The sequence below is a fragment of the Pezoporus occidentalis genome, unplaced genomic scaffold (genome assembly GCF_034315485.1).
Source record: "Pezoporus occidentalis ecotype Australia unplaced genomic scaffold, CSIRO_AGI_Poc_V1 ctg4, whole genome shotgun sequence".
In the NCBI taxonomy this organism is placed as follows: Eukaryota; Metazoa; Chordata; class Aves; order Psittaciformes; family Psittacidae; genus Pezoporus; species Pezoporus occidentalis.
Genome location: NW_026915724.1, coordinates 18,656,992 through 18,680,289, shown reverse-complemented (window position 1 = coordinate 18,680,289; position 23,298 = coordinate 18,656,992). Strand labels below are relative to the sequence as shown.

The following is a 23,298-nucleotide window of genomic DNA, read 5'->3' as shown; positions in this document are numbered from 1 at the left end:
CCAGTACAATATTTTTCTGTTTATTCCAATTTATTGTAAAACCATCCCACTGTTTTCAAGAATGTCTCAATGTTTTCAAGTTACTAAAAAGTAACCTTTGCTAAGTACTGTTAAAGCTCTTCAGGAAATCAATCTGCTCATCTCCTTCAAAATCTCAGGATACAAGTCCTGTATTCCCCAAACACAAATCACTGAACCCACACCTATGCCTGAAATATCTTACTCTGCCTTACTCCACCTCTGTTCCTTCTTTCTTTCTGCTCTCACACCTGTATTCCTCCTTATAACCTTAAAAAATATTTCATTTGGCATAATATTCACTTGATCCTACCAACTGAGTAATTTGAGGAAAAAAAAAAGAAACATTAACAATTTTATAAATGATCACCTTTTGTAGGAATTAATTCAAATACACGAGGAAAAAAAAAAGGTATCTTTTCAAAGATAGCCTGCCTTTACAAAGGCATTGTCCATGTATTTGCACAAATCTTTTAAGATTATGTTAATGCCATCTAAAAATACAGCACAGTTGCAGAGTTACTGAATGCTGAGCCTATTTGAAGGGCTATTTGTTAACTGTATCCAACAAATGCAATGCTGAAGCTTATGAGGGCAGCTCCTCCCTTCCCTTCCCCATTTGAGAAAGTCAAAAATATTAATTTAAACCAAAAATGGAGGGGAAATTCCTAAAATCAGGCACTGGCCTCGGCTGACCTGCAGCTGAGACTCGTGCCAGTTTCAGATGATGCCTCCTGAACAAGCACCGAGCGGCGCCACAACTTGCATAGCTCATAGCACTCACAGCACTGCCACAGATTTGAGACCTCATTCTGTAACAGCAGTGCAGCGGCATGAGGGAGCTTTACCTAGGTAAAATGTGGTGACATGCTGCAGGCTGGCTCACAAGCCAAAAGTGGCAATGACACCCCGAGTCCCCTCCAGTACATGAACACATACTGAACCACCAGCAGTTTGATGGTTTTAAGTCACCTGTTCAACATTTCCTTATAAATATGAGGAACACTCAGACTACCAGTGACAAGTGCAAGACAATTTAAGCAGCAGCTGATTTTTCCACTGCAGTAAAAGCATGTCTAGCCTCCAAGACTCCTGACTCAAACTCCCATCTATTCTTTTACACCCATATGGTACGGGTCTGAGCTTGCTGTCAGTTATGGAACTGGTCATCTCATCTTCTCCCCAACTGCTCTGCTATTTTAATCACACTGTGCTTGAAACTAAGCATGCCAGTCTCTCTGTTGACCAAAGTCAATCACTGGTGTGGCCCCAGTACTATCCGTGGCAGCTGGCAGAACATGTACATGTAAAACAGCAAGTGAGGGCCATGGGTAATGGCTCAGTCTTTCAGAAACCCACCAAGTCATTCCTTACAGCAGTACTAAGGAGGGAAAGCAATGGGAGAGGTGTGATGGACCAAGAATCCCAACAAAGCATTTAGCGCCACACAGGCATAGCCAGGTGCTGGGAGAAAGGACAGCTACGTAACCCTATCCATTGCCCCCAGGCCTGAAACCTGGAAGCCAAATTACAGGGACAGCTGGCAACAGCCAATTTGCTTCAACTATGAAGCTGTAACCCAATGCTGAAAATTTTCTTAAGAAAAATTAGTAACTTTGAAGCATAATGAAAATGATGACAGAGCCCATTCTGCTTTTCAGATATGTGCATGTTGCACTGTAAAATTAAGCACGCAGCAATGTTTGCCTACATGTAAAATCACCATCAATAGTGGAGGTCAAACCTTGCTCTCACTCATGATTGCTATTAAGCCCAGCCAGTGCTGTGAAGCCATGGCAGACCCAGAGCTCCAACCAGTCTTCAAACACTCCTCAGTTAAATAATTCATTGCCCAGGACAATCTGCAAAACTCGCTTTTGATTTCTAAATTAAAAATCAATTCTGTATAATGTGATTTAGGCCCCTGACATAACAGGAATATGATAAACTCCACCAAACAAGATTACATAAGTGCAATTTATGGTAAGGAGTCTCTATATCTAAAACAGTTTTGTTTTTCTGTATTTTGCTGAGTGCTTCTATATTTATGGTCCCATAAAGGCAAATATGTCTATTTGCTTTATCTTAAATCAAAAAACACAGAATGGCTTTACATCACTGCCTGAAGGATAAACTGAATATCGTGTTTCAATGTTTTTAAGAATAAAATATATTACACTATCATTAGTGAGCAATACAATTACTGCTTTATATTCTTTGAACCAAATAAAGAGGCAAGAGACAAACGCTACTCCAGTGCCAAATTTGACTATTAGAGCACTGGAACAGTAAAGGATAATGACGAATAAGAACTGCTGATTTGCCCATGTAAACTTCAGTCTTTGGTTCTTTAGGGTTTTTTCCTTTCCTTTCGCTTCTTGCAGTCCGCAGTTGTGAAAGCTAGACTGCATTTGAACGACCCTTCTCCGTGAAGCCCACCTTGACATAAATCCCGATTTTTATTTCTTAAATCGCTAAACGCTGACTTCTGGAATGGCGACGAGTGGGAAACCCGTAAGACAAAATACCACGGAATTACTGGGGCGTTACTCGTAGGCTTTGTCTATGCTCTGTGTCACGACTACAGGTTTGTCCCGTGGGACAGCACCGGGCTTTCCCGAGCCGCAAGCGCCGCTCTCGCCCGCCCCTCCAGCCCCTCCGTCCCCACACCTCGGGAGGATCCTTCTGCATGTTTGACCCAGAGAAATGAAATTCACCAAGCCTAAGCCGTAGCCCACCTGATTATTTTTCATCGCTTTTCCCATACCACGCCACGCCGAAGGGCTCCGCTGCTGGGATCCTTCAGGTGTAGCTTCTCTGTCGAGAGGCTCACCGAGCCCCCCCGTATTTAACCCGACAAGAGTCTCACGACCTAGCCCCGCTCCCCGCCACCCCGCACCGTGCGTCTCCACCATGTTGGCTCCGTGCGCCGCGGCGCGGAGGAGAAGGAGTAAGATGAGCAGGAGAAAGAGGGAGCCACCGCCAGCCCGGCTCCGCGGGGGCAGTCCGGCTCCTCCCCGCGGCCTCCGGATCGGGAGTGAAGCTGCTGCCCCAGCCGGGAGGCGCGGCGAGCCTGCCCCCGGGCGCATGGGACGGCTGCGGGGGGAAGCACACCACAGAGGAGGAGCCGTAGTGCCCGCCAGGGAGCCCGACCGTAGGGGCGGGGAAGTCTCCTCCTCCTCCCGCAGCGAGGCTCTGGCTTCCCGCACGCACCGGAGCAACCGGCTCCCTCCTCCTGCTCCTCGTCCCTCCTCCCTTCCCCTCCTCCCCCCTTCCCTCCCCGGGTCGCCGCGGCTCCGGGAGGAGCGGGGGGGCCCCGCTTCCTTCCCTCCCCCCCTCCTTCTCCCACCCGCCACGCCGAGGAGAGGCAGGTGAGGACCCGGCCGCGTCCCCGCTTCTCCACCCCGCGGGAGAGGCGGCCGCGATGGCGGCGGCAGCGGCGCCCGCCGAGGCGCTAGGCCCCGGCCGCCTGGCCCCGGCCTTTCCCCGTTGGGCGGCCCCCCGGGAGGGGGTGGTGGTGTGGGGGGGAGAGTCCCGCACCCCCGGCCCCTTCCTCCGCAGAAAGTTTCTCAAGCAACTTTCTTCCGGGCCCGAACCCCCGCCCGCGGGGCTGAGGGGTCGGGCGGGAGCCGCGGCGTTCCGCGCCTCCCTTGGCTGGGTTGGGTTGGGTTGGCCGCGGGGGGCGGGCGGCGTGGAAGTAAGTTTGTGAGGGGAGGCTGCCGCTGCCGGGCTCCCTCCGCGGCCCCTTCCCGCCTGGCTGGCGCGATCGCGGGGCGGCTGCTCGTTCCCCGGTGCTGGCGTTCACCGCCCGCTCTGGTGCTCCTGTCCTGGCTCGGCTCCGGGGGCTGGCGGCCGTGGCGGCGGGGGCGTGAAGGGGCAAAATTCGGGAAACAGATTTTCGAGTCGCTGTAGCTTGGTCTGCGTGGAATTATTTCCTATTCTTTTACTACTGTTTTTTTGTTGTTTTTTTTTTCCCCTCACTGTGCTGGTTTGTATCCCTGCGTCGTGCAGGAACACGACTGCTTTAAATTTCTGAGTCATTAATTTAAATGTTCAATCATCACGGTTCATCATGCCTCCTCGTCTTACTACGGCTAAACCAAAATGTATTGGACATGCACAGAGGCCCCTGTTCCTGTGGGGGCTGCACGTAACTTTCTGCGCTGTGTGGACCTGCAGGCTTGCTGTGCGGGAAGTTACGTGCATCCCGCAGGCCAAGGGTTAGGGTGTCTTCTCCTCTATTATACAGTATTATAAATATACAAGTTTATTGACTTAATTTCAAATTGGGCCATACCAGACAGATATCTGCTATGTATGTGGGTAAAGTCCTCTTCACACTGGGAAAACTGGGGTAGAAGTATTTCGAACCGCCTGTGATTAAGGAGGCATATTCAGATGTACCTGCTGAATTAAAGCCTAAGCAGAGGCTAGTCATTAATTTAAAAGTGAATGTTTGGATTTACTTGAACTGGCAAAATGTTCCAAGACTAGAGTAAAGCTTGGAGTATGTTGCCAAGGACAGTGTATTGTCTTTCTGTTGATAATTCATAGCTGAATGAAATTTCAGGCAAAATTGACCTTTACTCAGGGAAGCAAGATACAAAAGCTTACCTCAGAGTCTTTTTCTTTCTTTTTTGGACATTGGCCTTTGAGGAGGGATTTCTAATAAAATGGCCCTGTCAGTTGCACCTGCAGTTTCTCTGTCAGTGGGTAGAACAGTTTTGCTATAACTTGTATGTTTCTGCAGGCTTCATAGCTGTAAGAACTGTTCCTTTCCAAACAACAAAACCTTGTACTTCCACTCGAGTTTTGCATGCCTGTTTGTAAATTCAGGTCTAGGAGGTTCTTGCTGAACATGGGCATGGAGCAGAGGTTTATGGGGGTGTTTTGCACAGCCAGGGTGTTGGGATTAATTTCGGGACAAAATAGCATTTGTGATGGCAACAGGAGAGCAGCATTGGTGCTCTGTTAAATTTCGAGCAAAAAGATCCAGCGATAACAGGCACGTGAAAGGGTGACAATAGTTAGCAGGGATCACCGGTGATTATTCCACAAGTTTTGTTATTTCCTCAGGAGGTGCTGCAGCTTTATTTCCTCAAGAGGGTCAGCTCAATTGCAGTGTCTCTGTGCCCTCAGCCCCTCTAGTAACTCTTCGGACTGTTAGCCCATTTCAGACAAATTTGGCAGCAGTGGTCTCCCAGGTGAGCAGTTTCTACAAATTTTGTGAAAGTAAGCCAGGTAGGAGAGAACTCGTAACCGGCACACTGGAGAGTTCATGCCAACACTTATCTCGAGCTGGAAATTGATGCAGGAAGTGGGGCCTCCCTGGTCTTGCTGCCCAGAGAACTACTGGTCCAGTTTTTGATAAGTTTTTAATATCTGGACACCCATACTGCTCTTTGAAATCTGAAAAACTTAATTTGGAATGAGAGTAGTGAACATAAAGTAGCTTGAATCTGTATTTTGTATTATAAAGATAGATTTTCAGGGGAATATTTATTGCCTAACAACAGCATTTTTGGCTGTGAAACAAATGAACAAAATTGAAAGAAAATTTAAGTTGCTAGGTTATTTGAAATGGCTAGAAAAATACTTCATAAATATTTGGTGTGCTGTGTACTGTGTAACAGATTTATTGAAAGCCTGCAATTCACAATTTAGGGTTTTTATCAATATTCGTGTAACAGAGCAGAGACCTGCCCTTCTGCACCAGAGGAATATTCTTTATTTTGAGCTTTGCATACTTCTGCTGCACCTGCAGAATGAAATCAGCACTCAGTTTGCTCCAATAAATTATGTCCGTCATGTGACAGTGATATGAAAATCTGTGCTGTGGCAGATGTCAGTTTATGTGGTCAAAGTTTATGTTATGAACAAAGTAGCTGCATGGTTTTACTTTTCTTTCTGCGCTGTCTGGGGGCAAAAGCTGTATATTTTCAATAGATAATTCCTTAGTGCAATCTGTTAGTTAAAAGAAGTACATTCTTTCATCTGTATTCCCTACTTGGATCCAACTGTTTTGCCTCATGCTTTGATCACAGTTTGAGTAAGCTACCTTGATGTTAATTTAAAAATTAGTGTCAGTATTAGCACAGCTAGTATTAGCTTTAGGAACATGTCCTTATTGTGCTGCATCACATCAAGAAGCCCTTTTCAGACAAGACACCTGTGAATCTGTGGTTTGTGAAGCCTTCATGAAAGGTTTTGAGCTTGTAGTACTGGATGTCCTCTGCTAGTTGATGGAACGGATTGATTAGTGAGAAATGTAGTTTCTCAAACTTCTGTAACAGAATGGTTTAGTTGTTGTCTTGGAGGAACCACCTCCAAGTAGATAGCACATTCTCAGAATTTATTTCATTTTTGTTCTCCTTGAGAATGCCAGTAGGATACTGGTTTATAGTGATGGATTTTATGATGTGGTAGCCACTATTTTTTTATTTATTTTTTTTTGATCCAAACTGCTTTATGGTTGCAATATGTTAACTTCTTTCAATCACTACAGTCCCCAGCTGTGTGATACTGTGTACAGTTCCCAGCTGTCACAAAAGCAAGTTACTGAAATAAGCAGGACTGCACCCGGAGGTAAAGTGAACATGCATGGCTGATTGCAGGACCAGAGGTCACAATGACAGTAACGTTAATGTCAGAAATTTAGTAAGTAAATGCTATTACTTATGCATGAGTTTTGTTCTGTTTAGATTTAAACACATATTCTTTAAAAATGTAAAGAATAACTGAAAATAGGATGGGAGATGCTTTTTCTGTTGTCACATTGGGTAGGCACCTGCATAGAGCACCTGATTTCACACTGTGTCTCAAAAGTCAGTGGGTCAAAGTTGTGCTCTGCTGAAAGGAAGCCTCGAGCTGAGGAGTCTCCTGCAAGGACTGTTAGCTCTGGCTTATCCAGGCTCCACAGCCCAGCAGGATACTGCCATAGGGATCAACATTAAGTGGATCCAAGGCCGCACTGACTGTTACAGCTGAGACTGTAGTTTTGTTTCAGTTTTTGACTGTAGTGTTAGGTAATGTTACAGGAGAGTGCCCAGGAAGTAATGGCCACTAAAACCTCAGACTGGCATCATCTATATTTCAACTACTTGGGTGCTTTAAGATGTTACATAGTACATCAGACAACTTTTTTTGTTAACTTGGCTGTATTTTATCTTTGTACTTTTGGAAGGCAAATGCTATTATAATAGTGTTACATGAAACTAGTAAATATCTATGTTGACTACATCTGTATCTTAAAAATTTTGAATTCTGATGGTGCTACTGAACTTAAACTCATTTGTCTTTCAAATTGGTACTTCAGGGGGATGAACAACTGTGGCTTAAGATACATGTTTCTGTGGCTTTCTTCACACCGGAAGTCTAAAGAAGTCTAGGAAAAAGAAATGATTCGTCAGAAATGTTGAAACATCCCTTCAGTTCAGACATTAAGATCAACTAGATGAGGCTTACAAAAGCAAATAACTTCATTTACTTCCATTGACAGTGGAGTTGAGTAAACACACATAAGTAAATCTTTGTAGATCAGGGTCTTTAACTTTGTTTTGGGGAAACTTTCAGGAGCATTTTGTGGCATTAATCAGACATGGAAAGTCAGTCTTCATATTGGAAGGCTTTGGTTCAGTGAGGTGAATTTCCTTTGTTTGCACATGCCCAAAGCACCTTTTAATCTTGCAAAACTGAGACAGTAATAATGCTTTATTCATGATGTGAATGACAGAGCATATATGCAGCCAGGTCTCGGGTATGCTTACCAGGACTGAAGGCCCTGTAGCAAAAGAAGGGTCAGAGTGGAAGGTGGTGTTCATGTTCAGTCCCGTTCCAAATGTTTGCCCATGATTCAGTCAAACCCATTGATGGCAGGCATAAAGTTCAGCTTAAGGAAGAAAAACACAGTATCTGGACTAAAGGTTTTGAAATTTTCAACCCTACTTAATGCCCTTGTGATTGTAAGAAATGGCAGGACTTATGTGAGGTATTTAAAGAGTAATTAGAGAGTACTATGATTCTCTTGGGCCTTTCAGTTGTATATGGTTATAGCTACTTTGGCAGTCAGCCAGGAAAAGAAGACTTAAGACAAATTAATAGTGAACAATCCAGTTTTAATAAGTTATTTTAAGTATGGTTAGATAACAAAATTAATATTTATGCTTAAAATGTGATAAAAGAAGAACAGGTCTGAGTTGTACCTTCTTGCTTTTCAAGAATGTTTTACTGGAAAGTAAAATCATGACCAACACTTGTAACCACAGAAGAATAAAAAAACCTCAAAAAACCTCTAAAGTCCTTCTGTATACTGTGTTCTTCCTTTCCACACTCTTCCTGTTTCTGGTTGGTTTTTACCAGCTTGGTTTGTTCAACATAAATACTCTATTTTGTCAGCAACAGTACTTCAAAGTCCAGAAGACTGTGCCAAGGGCTGTGGCCATAGGCTTTCCTAATTATTAGGCTCCCTTCCTGAGGAGTGAGTATTACCCAGCATCTTGGATGGCAGGGACCAGTGGTGAACCTCTGTTCTGACTCAGAGGTATTTGGGTTAGATGGACTTCTGCTCCAGTTCATAACAACTGGTCTTCCAGTAGGCTTAACTTACTGAACGTGTGCCTCAGAGATGCACAACACTATCAAGGCTTTGGTCAAAGTATGCTTCACTGAAAAATTAATGTAAAATTAATGTCTAAAAAGTATTCTTGTTTTCAAAATTACATTTATTGGAAACTAGCATTCATTTGCCAAACTGTGGGAAAGAAAATGTTATACAAAGAGCTGGTTGAGGAAGGAAATTTAAACATAAATACAAAGATCTGTATTTCATTGTGAAGTGTGTAACATAAACCAATAAGTTTAGTAGTGCATCTTCCAAGTTATTTTTTCAGTTCTCTTGTATCTCCTTTCTTTGTCTTGATTCTGATTCTGGTTTTCTGCATGAGTGCAGTTTGAGATTGAAACCTTACCTTACTGATTTCCAAACCAAGATCTTCAGAAGCATATTAACAGCCAAAATTTGTAGTGTTTCAGGTAAAAAAAATTAAAAACATCTTAAAAATTAAAAATCTGCCCAAACCTAATAGTAAACTTCACATTTTGTAAATCTGTAAGGACGTGACATTTATATTCATGTGAGGACTAAGCAAGGGTGCGATGAAATGGGAGGAAAGCTTATGGTGATAAAAGTGAGTGTTTTATGTCCCCTTTCCCATAACTTCTCTCACTGAAAACACAATGTACCAGCAGAATATTTTACTGCTGCTGGTATTTTTGTTGATACATAGTGTTTATTTGGTATTTGTGATTAGCCCTGATTTCAGTAGTTCATCTGAAGCATTCCACATATCCTTAGAGATATGAACTTAACATTGGCGCTGTGATGAAGCTGAAAACATGTAATAATAGTGCAGTGTACACACTTGTAGCTAATTTCTCTTAATAGAAAATCTTGCAATATTTCAGTGATAAGTGAACCTGAAAAAAAAAAAAAGGTTTTTTTCTTTTTCCTAATGCAAATTTGTGCAAGGCTTGGGTAAGATCCGTAGGGCAAAGGCCGTTCCCTGCTTTTCGTGATGACTAACCCAGGTGAGCTGTGTATCATTCTTGTGAGAAGGCTGTCCCGTACTGCATGGAGATGGAAGGCTTGTGGGTTTCTTGTTTGTTTGAGGTTTTTCCTCATAAATGTTAACAGGGCTTCTCCTGTTTGATGCACATGTTCATTAAATAAAGCCTACTAAAAGAACGACTGTAGTAAATCAGACCAGAAGTCCATCTAGGACTTTTTTTCTCCCTCCAGGAGAAATTTTTAATGTCTGAAGTAAAAGTTTTTTGAAGTCTAGTGAAAGTATCAGAATGGGTTCTTTCAGCAACAGATGGCAGTTCTGATTCTGCTTGTTTTAAATAAAAAGGGTTGAGGTTTTCTTCCAGCAGTAGTACCTGCAAATGTAAGTGTGCTCTCTGGTTTCTGAGGTGTGTGATATCTGGGATTTTTGCCAATGTGTGTTCCTTATTTTGGTTTTCCTGGGCTCATCCCCCTAAGCCTCCCCCTGCCATAAGTTCTAGGTAGAAGGTACATTAATAGAATGACAAGTCCTGAAAGCAGAGAGAGGGCGATGTTTAACTGATACCAACGATAAATATTAAAAATTATTAAATATTATTAAAGGTTCTAATAGTATTGGCCAGATCAGCTCATCTGTAACTAACTGAAAAACATGCATTGGAGAGAGAAAAAGTGTATACTAGTCTCACTGTGCACACCCATGTTTAATTCTGTTTCATAGTAAAGTTAAACACACTGTTCAGAAACACAGCATGGAAGGATATACTGTTCATTTTGAATACAATTACTCATGAAGGAAAGCGAAGGGATAACCAGGATAATTCCTGAGCTGTTACTACTAACCAGTTGGGGAAATTTTCCTGAGTAAATTCCCTTTCTCAGCAGCCACACTTTTTTAAGCCTGAAAAGTCAGAATTGTAATAATATTCTGTAGGAGCTGAAAAAAGGGTTATGTGTTTGGGATGTTTTCGGGTTTTGTTTGGTTTTGTTTTATGGGGATTTTTATTTTTTTAGTTCCTTGGTTTTCACATGAATGAGCAAAATGCAAGTACGAAATTCTCAACTTCAGAAGACATAATAAATGCTGATTTTTATATGGCTTTAGAAGCAAAGGTGCAATAGTAATTTTTTTTTTTTTTTACTCTCAGGTACAGTTTTGTATTGTATTTTAAGTACAGTTATACACTTAAAACACAGTTTATGAATAGTAGTGGTTGAGGTTATTTAAAGTGATAAGCTTTCAAAATAGCTTACTGGATAATTATATATATTATGTAATTTGCTAAAGATATCGATCCTTTCATTTTAGGAAGTATTTCTTAGCTTGTGTGCTGTAGAAACCTGTAGAACAAATTGATTCAGGCTATCGTGATGTACGTAAAATGAGACAAGTGGTAGTTTATAGATGAGAAGTTATTTCCCTGGAAACGTTTGACTTGTTCATACTAAGTAGGTGTATTTAAATATTCTGGAATTAATTTGCATTGCCTATTGAATCTAGGGCTCCTTCATCCCCCCTTTAGCTTAGGTCTGACATACCTTCAGAAGACTATTGAAATTCAGTGCATACATTGTGAAGCCATAGCCAAGTTAATACAAAGTGACTTACATTAACAAGCACGACACTCGATGCGTATCCTCTGTGTTTTAGTCTTTTATTCTCCAAATGTTTCTCATATTCTAGTGAACAGATAAGAAATAATATTAAGTGGGGGCAAGGCAATCCTCTACACTTGTAACAGCTTATATTTCTTTATGTATTCTGGTGTTCAAATTCTGATTCCTGGTGGTTATGAATGAGCTCTCCTTGTTTGGCGATTTGAATTTGTTTAAAATTTTCATAGCTAACAATGTAGTTTGAGTAGTTTTTTGTCTTAGTATAGGTTATACAAACAGTAAATTTGGATCTAAATAAAAATTGATGTAACAATATATAGGTGTTTCCCCCCCCCGCTTTAAATATTAAAAAAAAGCGCCATCAGAAGGGTAACTTTCAATTGTAACATGCACGTGGTCAGTCTACATATGATTAGTCTGTGCAGGTCTGTATTTTATTTTTGCTGTTATACAGCTTAGAAGTAAATGTTGTTTACTGCACTATAGGTAGTATATTATAGCCAGGTAACCAGTTAATTTCAGTTACAGAATCAAATTGTATTTAGGCATAGTAACCTGCCAAAACTTTTGAGCCAGTGGAGTGATCATAGAATAAGAAATTCTTGAGGAAACCCTAACAGCACTGATGGAGAGTTGAAAAGTTTGTGTTACTGCTACATGATTTCTGCAGCTTGGAAACCGTGCAACGAAACTGTTGCTTCTCTTAAAAGTATTTCCTAGACCTGAGGAGTTGTTACTTTTCCCCCTCAGTTCCTCTGAAACTGAAAAGATGAGGCAACAGATAGTGTAGTTTTACAGTCACAGTATTTGAATAGAATTGTATTATCATTTTTAGAAAAATTGCCACATAAAACAATTTTTCACATGCTTTATCCTGAAATGGAAATTAAGACTTCCATTTTTAAAAAATGTTTGTTTCATCAAATCGTTTGGGGGGGGGGTGGGGTTTTTTGTTGTTGTTGTTTTTTCTTTTTTAGCTAACTAGGATGTGGAAAATCAGAACCTATTTTTATTCACAGAAATTGTAGCATTTCTGTTCTAGGACCTGATCCTTTTTCACACTAAAGTCAAGTGCAAAATTCCCCTTGACTTCAGGGAGAGCTGGATTAGTTTTACACAAAAGGACCAAATTGTCCTCTGGGATAAGGGGAGGCAACTCTATTGAAGTAGACTTCATTAGAGTATAAAATGAAGACAAAGAAGTGTTGCTTGCCTTTACAGGCGATGAAATTGGATCTGTTAGCTCAAACAGCTAGGGTAGTTTAGTTGAATCAAAGACTTTTCCCTTCTTCCAACTCAATAGTATGGTTATACTAATTCACTGCATTGAACAGTGAGTAAGATGTTGATTATTTTTGACTACAGATATTTTACAGAACCTTGAATCTGTTTATAAACTCTCTTGTCTGTGGCATAAGAATTAGAAAACTCAAACACCTTACACACTGTTAGAAATGTTAAAGCAGTTTATCCTTAAGTAGCTGAAAGGGATCAACAAGCAGTTTAAATTTTACTAGGCTTTACATGACAAATTGCATGGGGCTTGGACGTCTTTGTATTTTCAGCATCAGGCTGGCATCCTCTGTGGCTTTTTGTAGCCTTGCTGAGGTGGAAGAGGGCAATTCATTTACACCAAAAGTTGGACTGGATTTTATCCTGTGTGTTTGCTCCTGGAGTAATCCCAGTGATCTCCACAGTAGACAGTAGTTCCTTTGGCATCTTTTTTTTTAAGCTCTACACAGTGATACTGTGTACACAAATGATGAAAAAATAGTATTTGAAAAATTAAATCAAATACAGTGATTACTTGCATAATAGTCTGCTATATTTCTTTAAAACGTATCATTTGTCACTCTTGCATATGTTTCTTTCAGTGCTCCTGATATGTGTTGGAATCATGAAGTAATTCAAGCCTGTGATTATTTTGACCTAAGCACTGTATGGCTTTCTTGTACTTTCTCTTTGAACTCTCACAAAGGGAAGTGGGGCTGGAACATTGTAATCTCCTTAGAATGATTTGAGAATGAGTCCTTAAATGCTGCTCCACGTTTCTTTATTAACATTTCACATGTGAAATAAAATCCTCTCCCTGGGAAGAATGCAGATCCACAGAGCTCCTAGCTGTTTAGCATACATAGCTGTGCAAAAATCCCCTCCACAAATAACTGCTACTGCAGTATTTAGCTGGTGTTGGCGGGTTAAGTACTAAACTGAAATTCTCCAAAACACTTGAGGTGCTAAATTTACAAAACAAGACGCAAGAACTTTTTAAGATTAGTCATAGTTAGGAAGCTTGTTGAACCACCAGCATCTTCCTGGAAACATCCTGTACTTTTGTCATCTTCAGCTAGCTTCGTCTGTTCATGGTCTTAACTGCTTTTTGGTTTTTAGAAAGTCTTGCTGCAACTTCTTTGTGACTAAGGCGCATTGTCAGTCAGTCCCGTCCTCTCCATGCCAGCCAACTGTCCCTTTAATGCAGCAATTCACTTGGATGAATAGTGCTCATACTTTAAGGAGACAATTGCCTACCAGAGAGAGTGCCAAGTTGATTTAACTTTGCACAAGTGTGAAAGAGTTTTTAAACGGATGCTGTCGACTAACATTGGCCCAGGGCTTCAGCTGCCTGGAAATTGTTATAATCTTATTGGGAGTATGTCCAAATTTGTTTAAAGTATTTTAGTCAATCACTTGGCTGCAGAGAGCATTAGTATCCAAGAAACTGTTGTCAGATGATTGTCCTTGGTCTGTTGGAACTACAGTGGATGTGTCCTGGCCAAATGCACAAAAACGCTTTTAAAATGGACTCTTTTTTTTGGCAGTACATGACTAAATTGGTGAGAGAATATGGGATTCTTGTTGTAATGTGCTCTTTCAGTTCAGTTTAATGCTAGTGTGTGTTTGAGGCACTTAGATGTATAAAACAGTGTAAAACCACAACTGCAACCTGCCATTACTGTAAGACTTACAGAGCTGAACAACCATTTAGCCAAACCAGCTACTGGATTATCTACTACCTGGGAATGTTTAGAACCGAACAGAATTCAGGTAAGCTGTATCACTTCTTTGCTAGCCAAAATGTTTTGATGCATTTCTGGTTTTAATGGAGATTGAAAGGATCCCTGCCTTCTAGGTACACGATCACTTGAATGCAGAGGATTTGGTGCTGTGTATTCTTTCTTCCGCAATAGTGTAAGCCCAGGCCTTTTCTTAGCATAGTTTGGCATCTGATGAGTCTTCACTGTACTTCTGAAAGAAAGAGAGAAAGTGAAAAAAGTTAAGTAAAAGATGCTCCCTGAAGTTCCTGTTGTCTCTATTCCAGGGAGGGTGGGAAATCTGAGAGAAGGAGCTGCTTCTGTCAAGAGTCTGACAAAATACTGGGATTATAATAGATGCATAGAAAGGATGCTGTTAACAAAATGCTTAGTTTAACTGAGAAAAATTCTTATAGGCTAGATGGTTACATGGTATGTCTGGTGAACTTGTATTTTCACAGCCAACAGTAAGTAGTGGGTATATTTGGGGGTGGGGAGGAGGGTGTTTTCCTTGCTTCTCTGACATCATTAGGCTATTACAGCTGCAACAGCATTGCTACTAGTTTAGATACATTTGTGGAGAAAAGAGGAGCATTGTTATTTCAGTGCCTGGCTGGAATCAATAGTTTGTTAAGCAGTGCCATGGAATTGTTAGTTGTTTTAAGGCTATCCCAATTGGTAGATGTGCAGTTATTAATGAGTAAGTATATTGGAAAAAGTGAAGATCAGGAGCTAGAATAATTTCCAAATATGAAAAACTAGGTGTTGATTGGGAGCTGTCAGCATAGCATGGATTTATGAGGAGGAAATCATGCTCGATGGCTTTCTGTGATGAGGTGACTGGCTGGGTGGATGGGAGCAGAGCACTGGCTATCTTGATTTTGGTAAGGCTTTCAGCATGGTCTCCCATACCATCCTCATAGACTGATGAACTACATGCCAGGTGATTGAACACTGAGAGTGGCTGGAAATGGGCTGAGCTGCTGGGCTCAAAAGGCTGTCATCAGTGGCACATAGTCCAGCTGGAGGCCAGTCACTACTAGTGTACCCCAGGGCTCAATACTAGTGTCCGTCCTGCTTAACACGTTCATTACTGACCTAGGTGGTTACACAGAGGTGCACCCTCAGCAAGTTTGCAGAGGATACAAAACTGTAGAGTGATTGATAGACCAGAGGGTTGTGCTGCGATCCACACAGACCTCAGCAGACTGGAGAAATTGATGGGAAACTCATGAATTTCGGTAAAGGGAAAAGCCTGGTGCTGTTCCTGGGGAGGAACAGCCCGAGGCTCCAGAATGTGATAGTGTCCAACCAACTGAAAAGCAGCTCTGGAGAAAAGGACCTGGGGGTTCTGGTGGAAAAGATGTAAAAGAACCAGCAATGTGTGTTTGCAATGAATAAGGCCAAAGAAGTCCTAGGTGCATTAGGAAAAGAGTTACCAGCAGGTCTAGGAAGTGATCCTTCTGCTCACCCCTGGTGAGGCCACACCTGCATTACTGCGTCTGCTTCTCTACTTCCCAGTACATGAGAGACAGTGGACATACTGGAGAGTCCAACAGAGGGCTGCAAAGAAGACTGAAAGGTCTGTAGCATCTCTTCTATGAGGAAAGCCTGAGAGAGCTGGAACTGCTAAGCCTGGGAAAGAGAAGGGTCAGGGGGATGTTACGTGTATAAATACCTGATGGGGTAGAATAAAGAGGACAGAGCCAGGCTCCTCTCAGGACTGTCAGCTGACAGGACAAGAGGCAGTGAGTACAAATTGTAATACATAAGAAGAGAAAGCGTTGAGTTTTTTATTGTAAGGGTGATACGATGCTGGAAAAGGTGATCCAAAAGCATTGTGGAATTTCCGTCCCTGGCAATAACTAAAAACTGGACACGGCCCTAAGCAACTTTGTCATTGACTTGCCTTTGAACAGGAGGGTTGGAGTAGGTAGGCATCCTTCAGAAGTCCTTTCCAACTTCAGCTGTTGTGTGATTTTCATGAAAGGATTTAAGAGGGCCACTACAGTAAGCGTGGTAGTTGAAATGAAACAAAACATAGGTGGTGAAAAGCAGAATATTTTTGTATGTTTGTTTTGGCAGCCAGAGTTTTATTTTTTTTTTTTTTTTCTGTCAGCTTTCTTATGACAGCTTGGGAAGGGGGGAGATGACTCTTAGCCAGCTGCATTGTTCTCTTGGTTTCCTAGCTTTCTGCTATTAATATCAAGTATGTGTTTGGCTTTATTGTCTGCTGCGTCTTCTCCCCACTCCCATGGCAGCAGTGGTGAGGATACTGTTAACTTCTCTGCTGCCTGGAAGACTGAACAGCACCAGAGCCTTTTAAGTCAAGGAAATGTTTTAATTTCTTATTTAGAAAGATATTTTTTCAACATCTGCAATAGGATCATTTTTTCTCAGTGCTGTAAAAACTGAGGATGTGAGCTCTATGTTTGCTTCAATGGTCTTTTTAGTAATGGTGATAAGGTGGTGTGTTTTGTTTGTTTTTTTTTTTTTCTCTCATACATTTGACTAAGCATACTGAATTGATGAGTTCATGCTGTTCTGTTGGTGTTAGAAATAAGGACTTCCATTAGACTAATACAAAATACAGAGGAGAAAAAGGAGCTGAAACAGTTGATTATGGATTTAAACACATTATTATGTTTAACATCTTACCAATAGAAATATAGTCATAATGAAACCTAGAATTTGAGCTTGTGTCACAGAAAAGCATCTGATCAGTTTACTAAGGTAGGACTTATTTTCAGCTCTTCGTCTTTGGACTTGTGAGTAAAAAATAAGATGAAAGTCAGTCCTGTGCTGAGGAAAAAGTGTGTGAACTTGAACATGAAATTTACAGGTCACTTAGAAACCTTGTGAAACAAACCTGCAACTTCATACAATTGGTGAGGATAAAAATACCTATGTATATTGAAAATTGGTTTGATTTAGTCCATGTCTCAAGTTGTCTGCTCATTGGTTGTAGTTTCCACAGAAGTTATCAATTCCAGTTGTCTAGCAAGATGTTAAAAGTTATACTTCCCTTTGAATACTGTCTCATTTGCAAATGAATAACTATGTTGTCACAAGCTCATTTGTGTTTTCTGGTAATTAGGACAGCTATTAAACAGTTGAATGGCTACTACTGCGTAGGAGCATATATATGTGGAACTGAGTGGAAAGATAAGAGAGTTCTTTTACTACAACTAAATATTTGTAGTATTACTCTTGTGGTAAATCTTTATCATTTATTGATCTTCCCAAAGACACAGCTTAAACCTTCTAGGGAAATGAAACAAAACCCACTTACATCTCTTTAGAGAGGCTTGCTTTTGCACTTATGAAGAAGTACGGCTTTACAAATAGCAAGTAAGGATTATTGTACCATAGATACTAAGCAACAAATGCAACATCTAGCTAAGATAAAAAATCATTTGGAAATCATTTGGTATGGTCTGTAATGTCTTAATTTGAATGTGACACTGATTTTATTTTTATTTAAAACAAAAAAGGCATCAGGAGATATCTGGGGAACTACAGATCAGTAAGCCTGACATCTGTTCCAAGTAAATCAGTCAAAATAATAATGAAGATGATGTGGATAAACATGATGTATTGAGGAAGACTTAAGAGCCTGCTGTGAAGGGATGTCACGTTTTGCAAATTCGCTGGAGGTTTTTTTGAAGGCAAGCACATGAATAACTAAGATCTGACAGAAATGGTTTACTTGGATGTCCAACAGGCATTTGACAATGGCCCCCACCAGAGAATTTTGGAGAAACTAAGCAGCCGTAGGATAGAGGAAGAGGACTTCATGTGGTTACGTTAATGACTAAAATGCAAGAAAGGGAGAATTGGAGTAAATAGAGTAGAGAGGGGTGGAGGGTAACAATTCTCCAGAGTTATATTAGTGGAGAATGTTCAAGTTAATAAAGGATATTAAATAAAAGTGAGCTCATAGCCTTTACTGTGATGGGTAGCAGATGCAAGGCAGACCACTGCGCATGGACTTGGCCAGTTGCTGAGCAATGTCGTTAAAATGGCAGATGAAATTTCTCATAAATTGCTTCACATGATATATTTTGAGGTGCAGAGGAGCAAGCTTGCCTTCTCATCTAAAAAATAATGAGCTTGAAGCTGACTGTTTCCACTAGAAGTGGTTAGGAATGAAAGAAAGAATAATGATTATACTCGAATTATCTTATGTAGTTCTGCCCTGATCCCTCCTCTCCCTGTCATCATCTCAAAAAGAATGTAGTTGAAGTTTTAAGGAAGAGTAAATCTGTGGCAATTATCTGTAAGAAAAGCAGCTGAATTCATTATTGTAGAAAAAGTGACCAAGAAGTAGTGTCACAGAATCCTGTAAAGTGTTCAGCAGGTCAATGGGACATAAATAGGGAGTGTTTATTCACTTTTTTTTAGTGCACATGCACTACGAGGTATCTAATGAAACAGCAGCTGGTGAATTGAAAACAGACAAAAAAAGGTGGTTCTCGACAGAACATGTTATTAAGCTATAGAATTTCTTGCCTCAGGAATTTAAGGAAGCTAAACATTACATCAGTGCAGAGGGAAACTGCTGTTGCATGGTAGAAGAAAAATCATTAAAGGAAAATACCTATTCTTGTTCAGGAAATCCTGCTTCTGCAAACTGTTGGGGGCTAAGGGAGTATTCTGGGGAAATATTCCTACATGTTTATTGTGTTCTTACATGCTTCACTTGGTATCTATTATTGGGTGCTGTTGGTGAGAGGGTATTTGAATGGACTTGGAGCTTTGGGTCTTGCTCACTACAGACATTACTTTGTTGTAAATCCCATCCCTTTTTTAAATTTATTTCTCTGTTTCTCATTTTCCAGAATCCTTTCTAGCAGTAGCACTTAAACTTTGGCCCCAAATGGGGTGCTAACCTATTTAGAGGGTGTTTAAATCCACTGGTTACATATTCTTTTCTTTCTGTGAGCTGGTGTATGAAACCAAAATATAAAATATCCATGAGGAAAGGATTGTGTTCAGAGCAGGGATAGGACTGCAGGTACGTGTAAGTCAATGGTTTAATTTTGTATTACCTCATCCTCTTAATGATGTATAGTATTTTTTTGGTCGTGTAATGGATGCATTTCCAATCGCCTCTCTCTCATGTGCTCCTCACGCAATACAGTCCCTTTAGGGAAAGAGGTTTTTTTCAGTGAATATTTATCAAACAAATGCATGGTTTGGGTTGTCTGTAGGCTGGTAATTTCTGCTTTTCCTTCAGACTCCTTTGAGGTGATTTTTGTATGGCCTTTCCCTCCCCCAGACAATCTAAGACCCTGTATCTCTCTGTTGTATGTGATGAGATTATTGGTTAAAATATACTTCTTTGTGTCTGTAAGATTATTGAAATAATCAGGAGACCTCTCTACTTGTAAATGGAAAGTAACATTAAGAGGACATTGTGCTGGACAAATACTGCATTTGAGAAGATTCATGCTATTTGAAACAAGAGGCTGCTATTTAATGTTGCTGCCCTGCTCCTTTTTTTTAAGGTGTCAGCTGTGCAAGTCAGAGGAAGTTTTACTGTTTGATTTAATCTTAATAATTACTTTGATTTAGCAGTATGCTTTACTGTGTCACTGATTTTTGAATTCTAAGTCCCCCCTTTATGTAGAAATATTATTAGAGTTTAGGCTGAGTATAGGCAGTTAGTAGACTTAGTAATATATTTTCATCCAGTTATGCATCATTTTATGAAAATATTGGATTCTGGATAGCTTTCTGTGTGTGGTTGCATTGTTAAGATTTGTACAAAGATGTAAGATGGGGGGGGGGCGTATTTGAAAGGTGTGCTTATTTTTCCATGAACATTTCTAATGTCGTGCAAGGGGAAAACAGTAACTGTGCTAGTGATTGCACACACAACTTAAGCTAATTCCAGATGCTAATTTAGGACAGTGCTGCTTCTCACCTTGTTGAAGGAAAACTTTACTACCTTTTTTTGTTGTTGTTGTTGATTCAGTCATAGAAGATGACAACCATTAAGCATGCCATGCAAAGTAAACTTGAACATTAGCAGCTTTGGCTGCCTATACATGAGCTAGTTCTGTAGGCTCCCTTTATAGTCAGTGGAGAGAAATAAGCACTTTCACTGCATGATTCATCTCACCCCCAGATGGATGTCTAAATTTGGAAGATTAATTCCACCTGAAGTCCATTACCAACTCTAAATGTCATTAGTTTAAACTAGGGAATTATTTAAAAGGACGCTAGCTTGACTGGCACAGCAGTTGAGTAGAAGTCTACTTTTTATTTCCATGAGTTGTATTTCAGACATTGAAAATCAGCACTCTAGCCTGTTTCATATTTTGTGTTGTTTGAAGTTGCTCTGTTACAGCAGCTTTGAAACTTAACAAGTAGGATATATTCACATTACCCAATTTCCAAACATCTAGCTCTGTGAGGCTGACTAGTCTTGTTGCCAACTGGTTTGATTTTTGGGATGCAGGGATGACGACAGAGACTAGCGTAATGAGAAGAGCAGGGCATATAACACAATTTTTTTTTCTGCTCTTAACTTTCTGTTAAATGTTAGGGATAAAAAAAATAATTTAGGTGTCCTTAAAATCATTGCTCCTCTAGAGGAGCCTGTGGCTTTCCACTGGTTGTACAGCAAACCTGTGTAAGGTGGTCCAGCCTTCACATTTTCAGGACCAAAAGGCAACCAGTTTAGATACCTTCCTTAATTTTTGCTTCTGTTTGTCTGGAGCAGGTACTTGGAGTGGCTGGTATCCTTTTTTAAGTACTTTCCATGCTGTGCCATGCTTCCTCACTCTGCCATGCTTGAAAACTCTTCACACACCAGCCCCCTCACCCCCTTTTTCCTGTTTATAGTTTTTGATTCCTGTCAGTGGCAATCTCCTCCTCTTTCCTCTTTCTTTCGGGAACTCTGCTTTTTTAGTCATAATACATGGCAACATTATTCTCTTGATAACACTGATCAAATCCCGCTATCAGACTCTATCCTTACACCTGAATTAAAAATAAGAAATTATCACAATCCCAATTCTCTTGTATCATATTGTATTGTATATTGTCTGTATTTTCTGTCCTATTTTCTATCCTGTTATGCTTATGTTCACTTATATATCAAAGGCTGATTTTTTTAAACATTAAAGTATTTTTTTTATTTCCTATATCAGCCTGAACATTCTGGAAAAATAGCATGGAATTAGAAAATAACTAACAAGGTTATGTGTGTCATAGAAACCCGTATCCTTCAAACATTTTCCTCCACCAGATACAAACATAAGAAGGAGTTCCTCATTAGGAATTTAGGGGAAATCAATGGTTGCAAACTTGGAACTGAAGGGTTATTGGGATTTCTAACTGGGAGAATGCTGTACAGATACTATTTGGACTCTTCACTTGTTCCAAAAAGGATGTAAAACAGTTCTCAGCTCTCTAACGAAACCAGTAAAAGTCAGAAGTCACAGCTGTGACATGCTGCAGGAAGACAGGAGGATGGATGAAGCACATTGTCAGACCTTAACACTGGCAGAGCATTTGTCAAATAGAAATTGCCAGGCACTCCTAGAAAAAACACCTGCCTGCAAGAGAGGAACATAAAGAACCCTATGAGTCTTTTACCAGTTGGGAATGGCTGGATAATTCTCCCCACCGCTATTCTGACAGTTTAATGCTGGGTGTTGTAGGAGCGGGAAATGCAAACCTGTCAGGTTGTGAGTTAAGGAGCTATTGCTGAGCCCTACACTTGATACTGAACATTGCCTGGGGACAATACCCTTTCTTCAACTAGTTACAACTAGTATTTGGTAGAAATATGAAGTGCTACCTACTCCTTCCCTGTAAGATTGTCCCAAGGAAGTTACTTGCCGCTGTTTTTTCATGTCTTTTTACTGTGTATTTGGGATATACTGTGTATTGTGCACATCTTACCTGTCTTTACACCAGTCACCGGTGGACTCTGCCTTACTCTGGTGGCCGAAGGTAAAGGTATTTATTCTAATTGTACTCACCCTTGTGGTTGTCACTCTTAGTAGTATTATTTGTGGATAGCAGTGGATTCTGGCAGCAAGGAGTCCACAAATTACTCCAAACAACAGAAACTGGTTTTTAGCAGATTCATTTTGTGTTTAGTCTAGAAAATAATGTTTAAAAATATGCAAAATTGATTCTTAAAGCTAACCTGTGGGATGATCGTATTGAATTGCTTCCTGCTGGAAAGATGACATTTGGAAGCATTAAGTTTATAAAACTGGTGAGGACTTAAAGCAATTTTAAAGTTTAGAAGATTAGCAAAGGAATCCAATTTCTGGTAGATAGGGAGCACCTTTAACTTTCTCTCAGATACAGCTTCCTATTTAAGCCTATGCAAAGTGAGAAGTAGGAGTTTTAATATGTTTGTAAACCATTGGTTTAGATAGTATAAGATGAACCAGAGCACAAATGAATAAGAAAACCACGTGAAAGGACTTAAAAGACCTCTCCCCACCCTCCAGGAGAAACGCGGAGCAAGGCTTTCTCCCCTTTCTCTTGTTTTATGGCAACATGGTAAAATAATTATTTTTTTTTTTTTTTAGTTTGTTTTCAGTGAATATTTGGGTTTATTGAAATTTTCAGTTGGAACTGTCAAATCTTCAGCAAAGTATGTATTTTAGCTGGCTTAAGCATGCTGCTTATTTTTGTAGATAAGAAGTTCTGCCATTGTAATGGTTCTATCAGGCAGCATCAATTCTATTTAAGTATTGTTAATTTGTTGTTTCTTTCATTATTACTCATAACCTAAATTCTTCTGACATGTGACCAAAATTTGAATAACTCGTGGAAGTTACTGAAGAATAGGTTGTTTGATATGCACACTGCTGCTCAATCCCTAGTATCTTCCCGCACCCTTCAATTTAACATTTAATTAAAATGGAAATTGTGCTTCCTTCTGGCAATACTTTTGGAGTCAAAAGAGTATTACTAAAAGCTCCTCTTACTGGTCAGGAACAAGAAGATCTGCTACTAAACGGCAGTTATTTACCCCAGAGAGAATCTTTAAGTATACACTGTGTACTCCTCAAAATAAAGTACCGGAATGATTGA

General features: G+C 40.4%; 1 protein-coding gene across 2 annotated transcripts in view; it reads left to right on the top strand.

The window, feature by feature from the left end:
- The first annotated feature begins 3,104 nt into the window (after positions 1 to 3,104).
- The window catches only part of YES1 (YES proto-oncogene 1, Src family tyrosine kinase), a 50,522-nt gene continuing 30,328 nt past the window's right edge, over positions 3,105 to 23,298 (top strand). Inside the window, exon 1 of one of the 2 annotated variants that reach the window (XM_062632879.1) lies at positions 3,105 to 3,389. The gene's annotated coding sequence lies outside the window, so the exon portion shown is untranslated. The remainder of the gene's footprint in view (positions 3,390 to 23,298) is intronic. The other variant, XM_062632878.1, reaches the window with a different exon arrangement.